Source organism: Artibeus jamaicensis, unplaced genomic scaffold, assembly GCF_021234435.1.
Source record: "Artibeus jamaicensis isolate MK-2021 breed Jamaican fruit bat unplaced genomic scaffold, CSHL_Jam_final scaffold_1964, whole genome shotgun sequence".
NCBI lineage: Eukaryota > Metazoa > Chordata > Mammalia > Chiroptera > Phyllostomidae > Artibeus > Artibeus jamaicensis.
Genome location: NW_026522030.1, coordinates 43,269,550 through 43,285,444, shown reverse-complemented (window position 1 = coordinate 43,285,444; position 15,895 = coordinate 43,269,550). Strand labels below are relative to the sequence as shown.

At 40.9% G+C, this 15,895-nt stretch overlaps 1 protein-coding gene across 9 annotated transcripts in view; it reads right to left on the bottom strand.

Annotated features, from left to right (window-relative positions):
• Window positions 1–15,895, bottom strand: part of JAK2 (Janus kinase 2) — a 196,253-nt gene that overhangs the window by 101,450 nt on the left and 78,908 nt on the right. For 2 of the 9 annotated variants that reach the window (XM_037143581.2, XM_037143579.2), the window contains one exon: window positions 14,025–14,107. The gene's annotated coding sequence lies outside the window, so the exon portion shown is untranslated. Of the gene's footprint in view, window positions 1–8,321; window positions 8,379–13,987; window positions 14,108–14,390; window positions 14,412–14,478; window positions 14,965–15,895 lie in introns of those variants that run through there. The other 7 variants (XM_037143577.2, XM_053656163.1, XM_037143578.2 and 4 more) reach the window with 7 other exon arrangements.

Genomic DNA, 15,895 nt, shown 5'->3' with positions numbered 1-15,895 from the left:
CAAATTCTTTTTATGAAGCCAGCATCATCCTAATTCCAAAACCAGATAGAGACACAACAAAGAAAGAAAACTTCAGGCCAATATCGCTGATGAACATAGATGCTAAAATCCTCAACAAAATATTGGCAAATCGCATCCAACAATATATCAAAAAGATCATACACCATGATCAAGTAGGATTCATCCCAGGGATGCAAGGATGGTTCAATATTCGCAAATCAGTAAATGTAATACATCACATAAACAAAAGCAAAGACAAAAATCACATGATCATATCAATAGATGTGGAAAAAGCTTTCGATAAGGTACAACACCCATTTATGATAAAAACACTCAGCAAAGTGGGAATACAGGGAGCATTTCTCAAAATAATAAAGGCCATATATGAGAGACCTACAGCCAATATCATACTCAATGGGAAAAAACTAAAAGCTTTTCCACTAAGATCAGGAACAAGACAAGGTTGTCCACTTTCACCACTTCTATTCAATATAGTATTGGAAGTTTAAGCCACAGCGATCAGGCAAGAAAAGGAAATAAAAGGCATCCAAATAGGAAAGGAGGAAGCAAAACTGTCACTGTTTGCAGATGACATGATAGTGTACATGGAAAATCCTATAGACTCTACCCAAAAACTGCTCAAACTAATTAATGAGTTTGGCAAAACAGCTGGTTACAAAGTCAATATCCAGAAATCAAAGGCATTTTTGTATACCAATAGTGAATCAGCAGAAGCAGAAATAAAGAGAAAAATCCCATTTGATATAGCAAAAAGAAAAATAAAATATCTGGGAATAAACCTAACCAAGGAGGTAAAAAACCTGTATGCAGAAAACTACACAGCCCTGAAGAACGAAATCAAGGAAGACACAAACAAATGGAAACATACCTTGTTCATGGATTGGAAGAATTAACATCATCAAAATGTCCATACTACCCAAAGCAATATACAGATTCAATGCAATACCTATTAAAGTACCAATGGCATATTTCACAGACATAGAACAAACAGTTCGAAAATTTATATGGAACCATAAACGAGTTCGAATAGCAGCTGCTCTTTTGAGAAAGAAGAACAAAGTAGGGGGGATCACAATACCTGATATCAAACTGTATTACAAGGCCACTGTAATCAAAACAGCCTGGTACTGGCATAAAAACAGGCACATAGACCAATGGAACAGAACAGAGAGCCCAGAAATCAACCCAACTCTCTACAGTCAATTAATATTCGACAAAGGGGGCAGTAACATAAAATGGAGTAAAGATAGCCTCTTCAACAAATGGTGTTGGGAGAACTGGACAGCTACATGCAAAAAAATGAAACTTGAGCACAGACTTACACCATACACCAAAATAAATTCAAGGTGGATAAAAGACTTAAATATAAGTCATAACACCATTAAAGTCCTAGAGGAGAACATTGGCAAGAAAATCTCAGATATTTCACGCAGCAACTTCTTTACTGATATGTCCCCTAGAGTAAGGAATGTAAAGGAAAGAATAAACAAATGGGATCTCATCAAAATAAAAAGCTTCTGCATGGCTAAAGAAAACAGTATTAAATTAGCAAGACAACCAACTGTATGGGAAAACATATTTGCCAATGATACCTCAGACAAAGGTTTAATCTCTAAAATATATAAAGAACTTACACGACTCCACTCTAAGAAGACACCCAACCCAATTAGAAAATGGGAAAAGGACTTGAACAAACACTTCTCCAAGGAGGACATACAGAACATTCAGAGACATATGAAGAGATGCTCAATATCATTAGCTATCAGAGAGATGCAAATTAAAACCACAATGAGATACCACTTTACACCAGTCAGGATGGCTATCATAAACAAAGCAACAAACAACAAATGTTGGAGGGGGTTGTGGGGAAAAGGGGTCCTTAGTTCACTGTTGGTGGGAGTGCAGACTGGTACAACCATTATGGAAAACAGTATGGATTTTTCTCAGAAAAATAAAAATCGACCTGCCTTTTGACCCAGCAATCCCACTGCTGGGATTATATCCTAAGAATCCTAAAACATCAATATCAAAGAACCTATGCACCACAATGTTCATAGCAGCACAATTTACAATAGCCAAGAGTTGGAAGCAACCTAGGTGCCCATCAGTAAATGAATGGATCCAAAAATTGTGGTACATATACACAATGGAATTCTATGCTGCAGAGAGAAAGAAGGAGCTACTACCATTTGCAACAACATGGATGGAACTGGAAAGCATTATGCTGAGTGAAATAGGCCAGGTGCTGAAAGACAAATACCATATGATCTCACCTTTAACAGGAAGCTAAACAACAAAACAAACAAGCAAGCAGAAAAAAAAAACAAACAGAAAACAAAGACACTGAAATAGAGAACAAGGGGATAGTGACCAGAGTGGAGAAGGAAGGGAAGTTAAGGGGAGAAAGGGGGATGGATTTGGAGGAACAAATAGGAAGGACACAGGGACGAGAACTAAGGGGGGGGGGTGGAAATGGGAGGGAGGTGGGGAGCAAGGGGCGGGGGAGGCTGGGATGGGAAAAATAGACAAAAAACTGTACTTGAAAAATAACTAAATAAAATAAAAAAAAAAAAACAATGAAAAATGCACAAGAACCACAAGAGATCACTTTGACTGTAATATGCAATTGACTCCAGACGAATTCCTCACATGGAGATGATGAAGGTCACACGGCATTTTAAGCGGATTCTCACAACACTCAAGCTCACAACAATAGCAACAGAAGGTAGTTATGAAATTATTACAGGAGTACAGTATGTACTACAGTTAACTTTTGCATCTTTATTTTATTTACATTTATCTCAACAGTGAATGTTGCCAGGTACAGTCTGTGTTTGTGTGCCTAAGTTTTGACAAATTTTAACTTTCTATAATAGATTTGTGTATATTTTGTTTCTATCATAAAATGATAACATAGATTAGTATCTACATATATTTATGCACTCATGGCATACCTTTTTCTTAACTTTATAAGTATTTCTAAGCTACACAGGTCATTTGCAATTTTTTTTAATTATCACAAATCTCAAAATATTTTTCCAATATATTTATTGATAAAAAATCTACATAAAAGTGGACCCGTGCAGTTCAAATCAACTTTTTGAGGGTCAACTGTACTTAAGGAATTAAGGAGATTCTATGTAGAATGTTGAAGAAACAGTTAACTTCTTCTAGCTACCTTAATTGAGAGAACAAAGAGAGATGAACTAAAGAATGAGCTATTCACTTTTTGAGTAGAATTTCAAGGAAATGTAAAGGGCTCAAAACAGTCTTTTCTGTCAGCAAAGTGTTCTCATTTTTTAATTTAATTATTTTAGCAAAGTGTTCTTGAAATAAGAAAGGGTCTCAGGGCAAAGATTAATCTAGACTGGGACTGTGAAATCCATTCTTAAAAGCTTAGCAAGATCTAAGTCAGCACCTTATAGATCCTGTCAGACACAAGATTAATTTAGGATCTTGAGAGTTTTGTTCCACGGCAGCCTCACAGGGAGCCTAAGGTGGGAAAAAAATTGCTATAAGAGATTTGTGGGTATGGCTTTTGTCTCATGAAGTCAATTATGAGCTACCACACAGGAAGTCCCTACGTTTTTAAAGGTGTTATATTAGCTTAGAATGAAAAGGACAGTAACTATATAAAATAAAAGGAGGCCTTTGGACCTTAAACCACACTATAGACAGAAAGCAAGCTCAGAAGATTACTCAGTTTCAAACAAGATAAATTCTTCTGGAGAAAAAAAATGGGGTAATTCAGAAGGCGAAACAAAAGACCAAAAGAAGCAGCCAGGGCCCACTCAGAACAACTAGATAACATGACTGAGCCCCAGTCAAGAAAATACCTAGCCAGGTATTTTACATGTACCTAAGCAGGCTTTAGAATTGCTATAGACTACCGTGTGCCTCCCTAATCCCTCTTGTTTGTACAGGAATGACTACTGTGGTTTACATGTGCCTTTCCAATATTGTATGTTAATTATGTGGGAACATTACCTGTCTCTTCGTGGGTCTTCAGAAAAAAAGCAATCATTCTCAAGAAACCATACCCAAGGAACCTGATCTGTATCTGGACCTGACTTAGATGACAACGTACTGGATTTTCAGCTGTCACAATGGGTTGTGAATTTAGAGGTCTCTGAGGAGGAGGTTGGTGTCTTTTGCATGTAATTAGGTGTAGGAGGGAGGTGAAGTGTGGCAAAAGAGTAAACTATGGCAACAGTATTGTCCAAAGATAGCCATAACAATATTCTAGGGCCCTGGCCAGGTTGCTCAGTTGGTTAGACCATTATCTCGATACACCAAGGTTGTGGGTTTGAGCCCCTGGCAAGGAACATACATACAAAAACCAACCAGGATACAAAGTTAATATCCAGAGTCAGATGCATTTTTATATGCCAGTAATGAACAAAGGAAAACTAAAAAAACAATCCTATTCACAACTGCTTCAAAAAGAATAAAAAACCTAGGAATAAACCTGTGATGTAAAAGACCTGTACCCGGAAAATTGTAAGACACTGAATAAAGAAATTGAAGAAGATGCAAGAAAGGGAAAGCACATACTGTGTTCATGGATAGAAAGAATTCACATCATAAAAATGTCCATACTACCCAGAACAATCTATAGATTCAATGCTATTCCTATCATGATTCCAATGATATACCATATTTTGCCATATATAATGCATACCCACATCTTTGTATTCATTATACACAGGATTATTATACCCATGGTATGTAATAATTATACCCATGTATAATGCACAGCCCTATTTTTCCCTCAAAAACTTGGGCAAAAAAGTGTATTATACACAGCAAAATATGGCACATCAAATTAAAAAGTTTTTGCACAGCAAAGGAAAACATCAACAAAATAAAAAGATGACCCACAGAATGGGAAAACACATTTCACTGATACATTTATTAAGGGGTTAATATCCAAAACATATAAAGAACTTACAAAACTCAACACCAAAAAACAAACAACCCAATTAAAAAAACTGGCAAATGACCTGAATAGACACTTCTCCAAAGAGGACACACAGATGGCCAACAGACATATGAAAGATGCTCAACATCACTACTCATCAAGAAACACAAATTAAAACCACAATGACATATCAACTCACACCTGCCACAATGGTTATCATCAATAAATCAACAAACAAGTGCTGGCGAGGATGTGGAGGAAGGGGAACCCTTTTGCACTATTGGTGGGAATGCAGATTTGTGCAGCCACTGTGGAAAGCAGGGTGGACATACCTCAAAACATTAAAAATAGATCTGCCTTTTGACTCAGTGATCCCACTTCTGTAAATATATCCAAAGAAACCCAAAACACTAATTTGGAAGAACATAAGCACCCCTATGTCCATTACAGTGCTATTTATAATCACCAAGATATGGAAGCAGCCCAAGTGTCCATCAGTAGGTGAGTGGATGAAACAACTATGGGGCATTTACACAAGGGAATACTACTCGGTTGTAAAAAAAAAGAAGAAAAATTTACCATCTGCAACAGTGTGGATGTACCTGGAGAACATTATGTTAAGTGATATAAACCAGTCAGAGAAAGACAAATACCATATGATTTCACTCATATGTGGAATCTAATGAACAAACTGAACTAATAAGCAAACTAGAGACAGACTCATAGACAGAGAGCAGGATGACAGCTAAAGTGGGTGGGGAGGGAGGTTAGGGGGTGGAGGGATTGAGCAAAAAGGAAAAAAGACTCATGGACATGGACAAATGTATGATGATTACTGTGGGGTGGGAGGAGCTAGTATAAAGGGACTAAATGATGATGAAAAAATACAATAAAAAATAAATTTAAGAAAAAGAATGAACCAATGAATGAATAAGTGGAACAACAAACTGATGTTTCTCCCGCTCATTCAAATTAATAAAATATTTTAAAAGCATCATCTCCCATCCCATGTTTTCTTCTACAATGTGACCTTGCCAGCCCCCTATTAATAAATGGAATCTAACCCTCATTATCACTCCCACCGCCATGTTCACCAAAACACTGGCTTTTAAACTCTGACCCACCATGTAAGAAAGTCAACCATCTTGAGGTCCCCATATTGTAAGGAAATCCAGGCCACAAGTACATGTTCTAGTTAACAGCCCCAGCCAAGATCTTGGTCAACTGCCAGAATTAACTACCAGTCACATGAGTAAAGACACTCCAGATGATTCCAGTCTGGGGAATAACCTACCTTCAGGTTATCCCTAGCCAACAAGTCTTCCCAACTGAGGTCTCAGACATTATGAAGTAAAAACAAGCCATCACTGGTGCACCCTATTTGAATTATTGACCCATAATATTTGTATGTGTGAATCTGATAAAGTAAGTATTTTACATCAACAAGTTTTGGGGTAGTTATGTCACATAGCAATAGCAACCAGACTACATACGGATGAAAATGATCTAGTAGAGAAAAAATAGAAAATAAAAAGGAGAAATACAATTGCAAAACCCTTAAGTACAAAAGGGATGGATTCCTCTACACAAGTAGATGGAGAAGCTTTAGATGCAACACTGAACAGTTTATTCATTGCAAAGGGGAAAAGGGCAGAGTGCAGGTACAGACACAGTGGGGGTGGAGAGATATTGATGGTAGATTGTAATTTAGAAATATAGAGGTAATGTCAGAAGACACTGTTATGAACTTTATACATATTTTTACCACATGAGTCCACCCTTTTAAAATAAAGTTTTTCAAACACATTTAGTCCATTCCTCATTTTCTAAATAAGGAAAATATAAGGCTCAATGATTAAGTGATTAGTTCAAAATCACACACCACGTTGACAGCAGAGTCAGTCCCTGATCCTGTTTCCAAAGCAGTGTACTTCCTCACATCACAGTACCTTTTGTATTACAAAAATATTACCTAGTGGCACTATATTTCATGATCAGAATTTATTAAACAAAATCATTCAGTAAGCAATAATGAATACTCTATTCCCAAGGACTGATATCAAAAATGCAGGCTGAAGGATGTCCTTGGGAAAATTAAAACAAGCATTCAAGCAAAATAGTCCATGGACTATCCCCACCTAGTTTATCTCTAGTAGCTATACTGTACAAGCTTAAAAACCAGACAATGCTTTCCTTTCCCCTGTCCAATTCTCCAATCCTAAACACTTTTTATGACACTAACTTCAGTTTTAAGTTATCTACCAAGATTTCTCCTTCCTTTTAGAAACTTATGTTATCACTTTATTCAAATTTTACCAGTAGATACAACCATTATGGAAAACAGTATGGAATTTTCTCAGAAAAATAAAAATTGACCTGCCTTTTGACCCAGCAATTCCACTGCTAGGATTATACCCCAAGAATCCTAAAACATCAATTTCAAAGAACCTATGCACCACAATGTTCATAGCAGCACAATTTACAATAGCCAAGAGTTGGAAGCAACCTAGGTGCCCATCAGTAAATGAATGGATCAAAAAATTGTGGTACATATACACCATGGAATTCTATGCAGCAGAGAGAAAGAAGGAGCTACTACCTTTTGCAACAACGTGGATGGAACTGGAAAGCATTATGCTGAGTGAAATAGGCCAGGCATTGAAGGACAAATACCATATGATCTCACCTTTGACAGGAAGCTAAAGAATAAAACAAACAAGCAAACAGAATAAAAACAAAGACGCTGAAATAGAGAACAAGTGGGCAGCGACCAGAGGGGAGAGGGAAGGGAACTTAAGGGGAAAAAGGGGGAGGGATTTTGAGGAACAAGTATGAAAGACACAGAGATGAGGACTGGGGGGGGGGGAATGATGGGAGGGAGGGGGGAGACCGGGCGGGGGGGGGGGGATGGGAGAAATAGATTAAAAAAAAAATGTACTTGAAAAGTAACTAAATAAAATTTAATATAAAAAAAATAAATAAATAAAGGTTTTGGTACCAAGAAAAAAAAAAAAAAAGAACACATGGAGAAAACCAAGAGGGGGCAGTGGAATCAGGGGAAGGAGGTGGGAATGGCTGGGGTCGGGGGAAGTTGTGGAGGGTAAATGCAGACAACTGTACTTGAACAACAGTAAAATAATTAAAAAATAAATCTAAAAAAAAATTTTACCAGTAGAATAGCACCCAGAACCACTTGTCTAACCCACTAGATCACTGAATGTCTACTTATTCAAATAATACAAAGGCAAGGCTAATGTCCACAGGGAATAGCAGTACCCGTGTAGTGTAAAGGACACAGAAGAATAATGAATACTCTCAAAAATACCTCCCAGTCTTTATTACACCCAAAATTCTCATCATTAATCTCCATGATAAGCACCTTGATAGAAGTCTCCACCGTTCAGCCAACTGTCAGATCCAAAGATCATCTATCATACTAGAAAGAACAAAATGTTAACAGCAGTTATTTCTGCATAAGGACACTATAAGCAATTTTCTTCTTTCTTCTTCTCTAGATTCTCCAAGTAAAACACTAGTACACATTTTTAAGACCTTTTTTCAGTTCTGATTCTTCTCATTTGTTGGCAGTGATCAACAATGAGCAACATGTAAATCATTCTCACCTTCTTAACCTACCCATCCACTTGCTTCTCATGTTAACTGCCCCTTCTTTGTCTCCTTTGCCAATTCATCTTTCACTCACTCTCTACAGGCATTTCCCAAGGCTCAATCTCAGGTCTACTGCTCTTTACTCTGAGCACCATAATCCAAGCCTTAAATTTCTCTACCAAGTTCTAGTGACATGTCCCACCGTCTAGCTATCTATTTTTCACTCGACTATCCCACTGTCACCTCAAACTCAACATATCCAAAATATAAGTCCAGCTTATATCTGTATCTCTTCAACCAGCTAATACCTTCATACCTATCTCTGTCAATACTGCCATTAAAAAAATTCTAGTTCTTTCTTTGTCACTAACTAGCTGAGTAACTTTAGACACATTTTTAAATCTCTCTGGGTCTCCTATTTGTAATGTGGAAAACGTACACATTGTGGCCCAGATGTTCTCAGATACCCTGAAGTTTCGACACTTCATTTCCTCTGTCGCTGAAGATCAAAACCTCAAAGTCATCTTTGATTACTCTCCTCCACCCCACCCTACCCCACCCCACCCCCGCCCTATCCTCCTTTCCTATCCAATCCATAATGAAGTTGTGTGTGACATCAATCCAGTCTTACTTCCGCTAAGTGCAAATCTTCATTACTTCAGGCCTAGCACTGGTGATTTTCCTAAATATTTTTTAGCAATCTTTTTCTTAATACAAAAATTAAGATAGGTAAAGCTTCTCTGTTACCTATGGAGTAAAGTACATTCTTCTCATCCCAGCTCTTAAAAGTATCCATAATCTAATTCGAACATACATTTTCAACCTGGTTTTTTACTACTCTCCTACACAAACCTTCATTTCAAATTTTTTATGTACTGTTCTTTAAATGTATCATGCATGTCCTGCCCTTGTTTACCTCCTAGATAAGCTCATTCCTCTGAAGCAAAATCAAACCCTACCTAGATTTGATTCTACCTCCTCTCTGGAACCTTTTTATGCTCACTCCAACTCTAAGTGACCTCAAATATCTGTAACTTTCGTTACTTATCTCCCCAAGTGAAAGGAACCTATTTTATATTTTTCTGCATCTCTTTTGGACATAGCAACGTACCTATAACATTGTAGGCATTAATAAATATTTGTTTGGGACTTCCGCCAAGATGGAGGTTTAAGGTGGATGTGCCTTGCCTCCTCTCACAACCAAGTTTAAGGACAACTAAATATTAGCATCAGAAAACACAACCAGAACACGGAAAACTGAACTTTTCGGAAGTCCGCAAACAACAAATTCTTCGGCCCGACCGGTAAGGGGCGAAACCGGCGGCGGGTGAGGAGTTACAAAGGAGAACTCGATCGACCCGGGCGCGGGCGCGGAATCCAGACGCGCGACATTTGCGCGGTTCCAAACCCAGGATTGGACCTAGTGAGCAGCCCACCGGGTGAGCGATTACGGAGGAGTCAGCGGGGAGGCGGTGGTAGCGAGTTGACTGTGGGTGCCCGGATACGCGCGGGTGAGGGAGTGAGCGGTGGGAGCGGCGGCGGCGCTGGCGGCCGGCGGCGGCATTTTCCCCGCTCTGACCACGCCCCCACATACAGCGTCACAACCCAGCGACCTGGGACTCCAAGGCGCCGCTTCTCTCACTTAAAGGGCCAGAACAGACCAAAAATGTCGCAGGGGGACCTCAAAGTCCCGGAGATAAATCTAAGTGACGAAGAAATAGCAAATCTCTCAGACGCACAGTTTAAAACACTGGTCGTCAGCTTCCTCACAGATTTGGTGGACTATAGCCACAAATTAGAGAAACATATGAAGGCTAAATTAAGGGAAATGAATGGAATTCCACAGGAAACCCATAGAGATGAAAAAAAAACTGGGACTCAACTCAATGGAGTGAACCAGAAGGAAGAAAAAAATGATCAATCAGAAAGGAATGAAGAAATAAGAATTCAGAAAAATGAGGAGCTTAGGAACTTCCAGGACATCTATAAACGCTCCAATATCCGAATTATAGGGGTACCAGAAGGGGGAAAGACACAACCACCAGTGGAAAAACTATTTGAACAAATAATAAAAGAAAATTTCCCCAATCTGGCAAAGGAAACAGACTTCCAAGAAATCCAAGAAGCCCAGAGAGTACCAAAAAAGTTGGATTCAAGAAGAAACACACCAAGGCATATAATAATTACATTAGCCAAAATTAAAACGAAGGAGAGAATCCTGGAAGCAGCAAGAGCTAAGGGGACAATCACCTACAAAGGAGTCCCCATCAGGCTGTCAGCAGATTTCTCAAAAGAGACCTTACAGGCAAGAAGGGGCTGGAAAGAAATATTCCAAGTCATGAAAACTAAAGACCTACAACCAAGATTGCTCTACCCAGCAAAACTTTCATTTAGAACGGAAGGACAGATAAGGTGCTTCTCAGATAAGACCAAATTCAAGGAGTTCATCATCACCAAGCCCTTATTATATGAAATGTTAAAGGGACTTATCTAAGAAAAAGAAGTTAAAGAAACATGAACAGTGAAAGGACAACAAGCTCACAGTTATTAACAACCACACCTAAAACGAAAGCAAACTAAAAGGACAGCTAGATCAGGAGTGGAAACATAGAAATGAAGATCTCAAGGAGGGTTAGCAACAGGGGTGTAGGAGGAGGAGAAGGGGGGGAGAAGGTACAGAAAATAAGTAGCATAGACAGTAGATAGAAAATAGATGGGGGGGGCAAGAATAGCATGGGAAATACAGAACCTAAAGGACTTGAGACACATGGACATAAGCTAAAGGGGGGGTAATGGGGGGGGTTGGGGGGGCAGGGTGGAGGGGAATGAAGGGGGGAATAGAACAACTGTAACAGCATAAACAATTCAAAATAAATAAATAAATTTATTTAATAAAAAAAATAAATAAATAAATAAATATTTGTTTGGTGATTGACTAGTTTATTTTTCATACACAGCATTTAATGAATGCTCCCCATGTGGTTAGCACTCTGTGCATTTGTGCCTTTTAATCTAGGTATTGTTTATCAAAGCATACACAACCAATTTGAAAACATATAGTTAACACCTGGAAAGTAACTATCAAACAACAAAAGCATGCTCAGTTCTTTCATTTTAAAACTAATCTGTTGCTCATTTGTCATTCTAGTCACAGTACTGGTCTTCTAGTATTTTTGACCATCTCCTCAAACTCAACATGCCCCCCCAAAATCATTTCATATCCTTTTGTAATTTCCTTCTCTCCTGGTTATATAGAATTTAAATTAGGCACCATTTTAAAACTACCTCTTTCATTTACCACTTATATTAACCTATTCAACACATCTTGTCAACATTTCTGCTATCCTTAACATGATCAGATGGAACTGATCAATAATTGCATCAATAATTTTGGTAGAAAGAAGGGTCAATTAGTGACCAACATTTTTAAAAAATGTAGTTTTCCACTAAAAATAATTTTTTTAACAGAAAAGCTAACCAAAAGCTAAGGCAGAGGTTCTCCAACTTTCTCCATTCGGGGACTCCTCAGTCTTTGTGATTTTTTTCCAGACCCCTAGGCAAAAAGAAACACTTAAATAGACAGGTTCAAACCATTTAAGTGTTAATGTCCCTACAAGATAGTGCCTGTTGGGCACTGTGTATCTTCTCAAACCTAGGAATGAAATCAGACAACATCACACTCTCATTGCCTATATCATCGACTGTCATGTAGTATTTGCTTTTTATCAGAGCAACCTCTAAAAACACAGCTTTGCAAAGATATGACATTGTAGAAAGAAAGAAATGTGTCAATCTAATGTTGAAACTGTGAACTATTTCAAATTACTAGTTCAGGCTTGAGTTCACTGGGGCCCTGGGGCACCACGGCTCACAATTTGGGAAACCACGTGCTGGGAGCAAAAGGAAGGGGTCTAAAACAAGACACCCCCCCAAAAAAAAGTAAGAAAAAAAAATCGATGTGGGAGGAGCAAAAGAAAGTTCTTAGCACAATTAACCACAAGAGGGCAGCACAACAGTTTGGTGGGGCAGCTTAAGGGGTGGGAGTGTCAAAGCAGTAAGTACAACCTTTCCATTAAAAAGCTATAAAATCCCTTAACTAGTTAAAGACCTAAAAGTCCTTTTTCTACTTATACTAAAGAGGAAGAAACACTGGTCACTGGCAGATCACCTTATTCAGAGTCATTCTGTCCTTCTCCGAATCTCCTTGGCCTGCAGAGCCCTGACAGCAGCCAAGACTTACAGCAGCCAAGCAATTTACTACTTTGCATGCATAATCTTATTCAATCTTCACAACAATCATAAGAAAAGTGAGGCTCAAAGAGATTTTAAATAATACAACACCAGGATTCCAACCCAGATCTGACTCCCAAGCCAGTGTGGTTTCCTATTCTGCCTCAAAAGCACCCCGCCTTTCAGCAATAACCAGGTAAAAGCAGAGAAAAGATATCCCTTCCCATACCTGAGACACCTGTCTCAAATCACCAGAAAAAAAAAAGTACATGATCCTTAAATGGCCCCTAGAACATAATGAACTCCAAACACAGGACACTCAATGGGAGCAAAAACAAGCATTATGTGTTTATCTAGTCACCAAGTATGACAGCTTTCCTATACAGGTAAATATATATATAAAGGCAAGTGTTGGACACATCCAGTTTGCAATTGTTTGTTACACATTAACACTTATTGCATATACAAACAAAGAATTCTCCCACTTTAAGTGTAGAAGGTGAAGGGGGTGGAGAAAGGGAGGCCGGAGGCCAAAGGCTGATTATTCATCTTCAGATCTGCTGCGTGTTATATCAGAATATTTGCACTAGCCCAACAACTCACTTTGTATAAGCCTATTATGAAACCAAAAGCAACTGTCATCTCTCATTTCCAATTCTGATTTCCTTCTCCACATTTCTCCTGTCCACTGTGTATGACATACCTCAGCTGCTTCTATCCTTTCATTCAGAGAAAGGAGTTTCTCCTGACAGATTAATAATCACCGGAAAGCAAACTGGGTAAATTCAACTGACACAGCAAACTTAGGCAGATAAAACCATCCAGGAAGCATTCAGTGTGGTAGCAGAAACCCCAGCAAGAACGGCTATCATGTTCTCTCAATTCGTACCTCTGAGTACTAGAAAATGTTCCTCTTTGAAAGATTAAGAATCTCTGGCTACTTGAAGAGAAAGCAGACCTGACAACGTTTTGTTTTTTTTTTTTCTGCAAAGTCCTATTACTGTATAATCAGCAGAGAAAGAAACAATGAACGTTTCTGAACGGATCCAAGGGCAACAATAAACACCCTCAAGATACTCTTCCAGATCAACATTAAAAGTTAAACACTGCCTTTGTCAGCGGAGTAAGAAACCATGAGCCCTGCCTGTCTATATACACTTTCCCAGCCTTCCTGAGCTCGCACTCAAAAGCTCGTGATACCCTCACCTTTACTGCAGCGATAAAGGCCGGGATGCATACCCACCTTCGCGGGAAGGGGAGGAAGGGCCTCTTTTTTCTGCAGAAGAAAAACAGTTCACATCTTGTTCCCTTGCCTGTTTCTGAAACCTAAAGAAGAAAAGAAGCAGTTACTACCGCAGAAATCCAGGGGAAATGCATGTTCTTTTCTAGGTTGTTTGGATGTCTGGAAAATTTTAAAGAGGGATAAGTAGTAAAGGGTGGGGGTGGATATCAGGCACACATGGATGCAAATACCAACAGCAAAACACCAAAACACTCCGTTGTTTCCCCATAAAGAGGAAGATTTTCTTGCTGTCAAGTTTACTGCCGGGAGCAGGGGGAAAGCGGAGATCAGGATGTGGGAAGGTGGTGGAGAGACAACTGCACCCACCCAGAGACCAGACAGCAATAATACTGCCAGCTGCACAGATCGGGCGACGAGGACGCTCCCCCAAGCCCACAGGGGCTGCTGCTCCTACCAGGTGCCTCCGGCCGGCCAAGATCCGCGAAGCCACGGGAGCTGGTACGGGTCCCAGCGACCTACGGGCTGGGGCGCTCCCTTGCGATTTCGGCTCCCTCTCACATCCCTCGGCGGCGAGGACCTGGCCTTTCCCTGAGCCGTGGGAGCGGCTCGTCTCCCCGACGTGCGCCGCAAGTCCAGGCCCAGGAGCCGAGTGGTCGAGGCGGCGGCGCGAACTCCCGAGCCAGCGGGTCGCGGGCCCAGCCGGTCAGCGCCCTGGGAGGCCGTTAGCTACAGTGGCTGCTGCCCCCTCCTGCTCCTCTTCCTCTCTACTTCCTGCAGCCCCCGCCACTCTTACTTCACGCACCCGCGAAGCCGGTCACAGCAGTCGTCTCCACCTTCGCCCGGGCCACCCGGTTTCCGCAGAGCCGCAGCGGACACTTGCACTTAGCCTACCGGTTGGCCGTCAGTCGGGCAGCCGATTCAGCGCTTACCGAGGCCGGATCTGAGCCAGGCGAGGGCGGCAGTGGGAATTGGCGTGCGCCCCCGGACTGCGCGTGCGCCGCTCCACCCACGCTGCGCGTATCCCGGCGCGCGTCGCCGGGCCGACCTGGGAGGGGTACGCACGGCCCTGGCCTCCCACGAAGGCGGCGGGTGTGCACAGAGATTTCCAGGACGGCTCTTGTACCGGAGCGGATGGAGAAGCTGAGCTCGCGGGGGCTAGCGGGACAGCCCTCCCCAAGATGGGCGTCTGTGTGCTGCCTCCCGCTGCGGAGGCGGCTGGGAATGAGTCAGCCGACGAGGAAGGCGTGTGTGCAGCCTTGCCCAGCACAGACTTTCCCCACCCGCACACTGCCTTTGCTTCCACGGTCCAAGTCCAGTAAACCTGTACTTCCCCATTTTCGGCCTCGAGACCGAGGGTTGGGGCAACGCGTTCTTCCGTACCGTTTTGCGCCAGTGCAGATCCAAGTACCCGAACTAGAAAGCAGTGAGAGTGGGGTGAGGCTCCCAGCTGCCTGAGAATTGACAAGGCCTGTGCGAATGAGTAGAAACAATTTCCACCGTCCCAAACAGCTCCATTCATCCATTCAACAAATATTTACAGAGCACCTCCTAGGTGCCAGGCTGTAGGCCCCCAAGGATGCTATGTAATCACTAACTGCCTACTTCTTGAGTACTGGAGTAGTGTTCTAATAAAGTGACAAAAGTGCCTTAAATGTGTAACGTGCGCGTGCATAATTGCCACTAAAAGAAATAATGCAAAGTGAAGGAGTAGAAAGAGAGCAGACAGTGTGCTATTTTAGTTAGGATTGCCAGGAAAGACCTCCCAGAGTAACTGACGTTTCAGCAGAGATCCCAAGGATGGGAATGAGTCAGTCCTGTGACTATCTTGGAAAAGAGTTTCGGGCAGAGGGACTATCAGAGAGGCAAAGGCC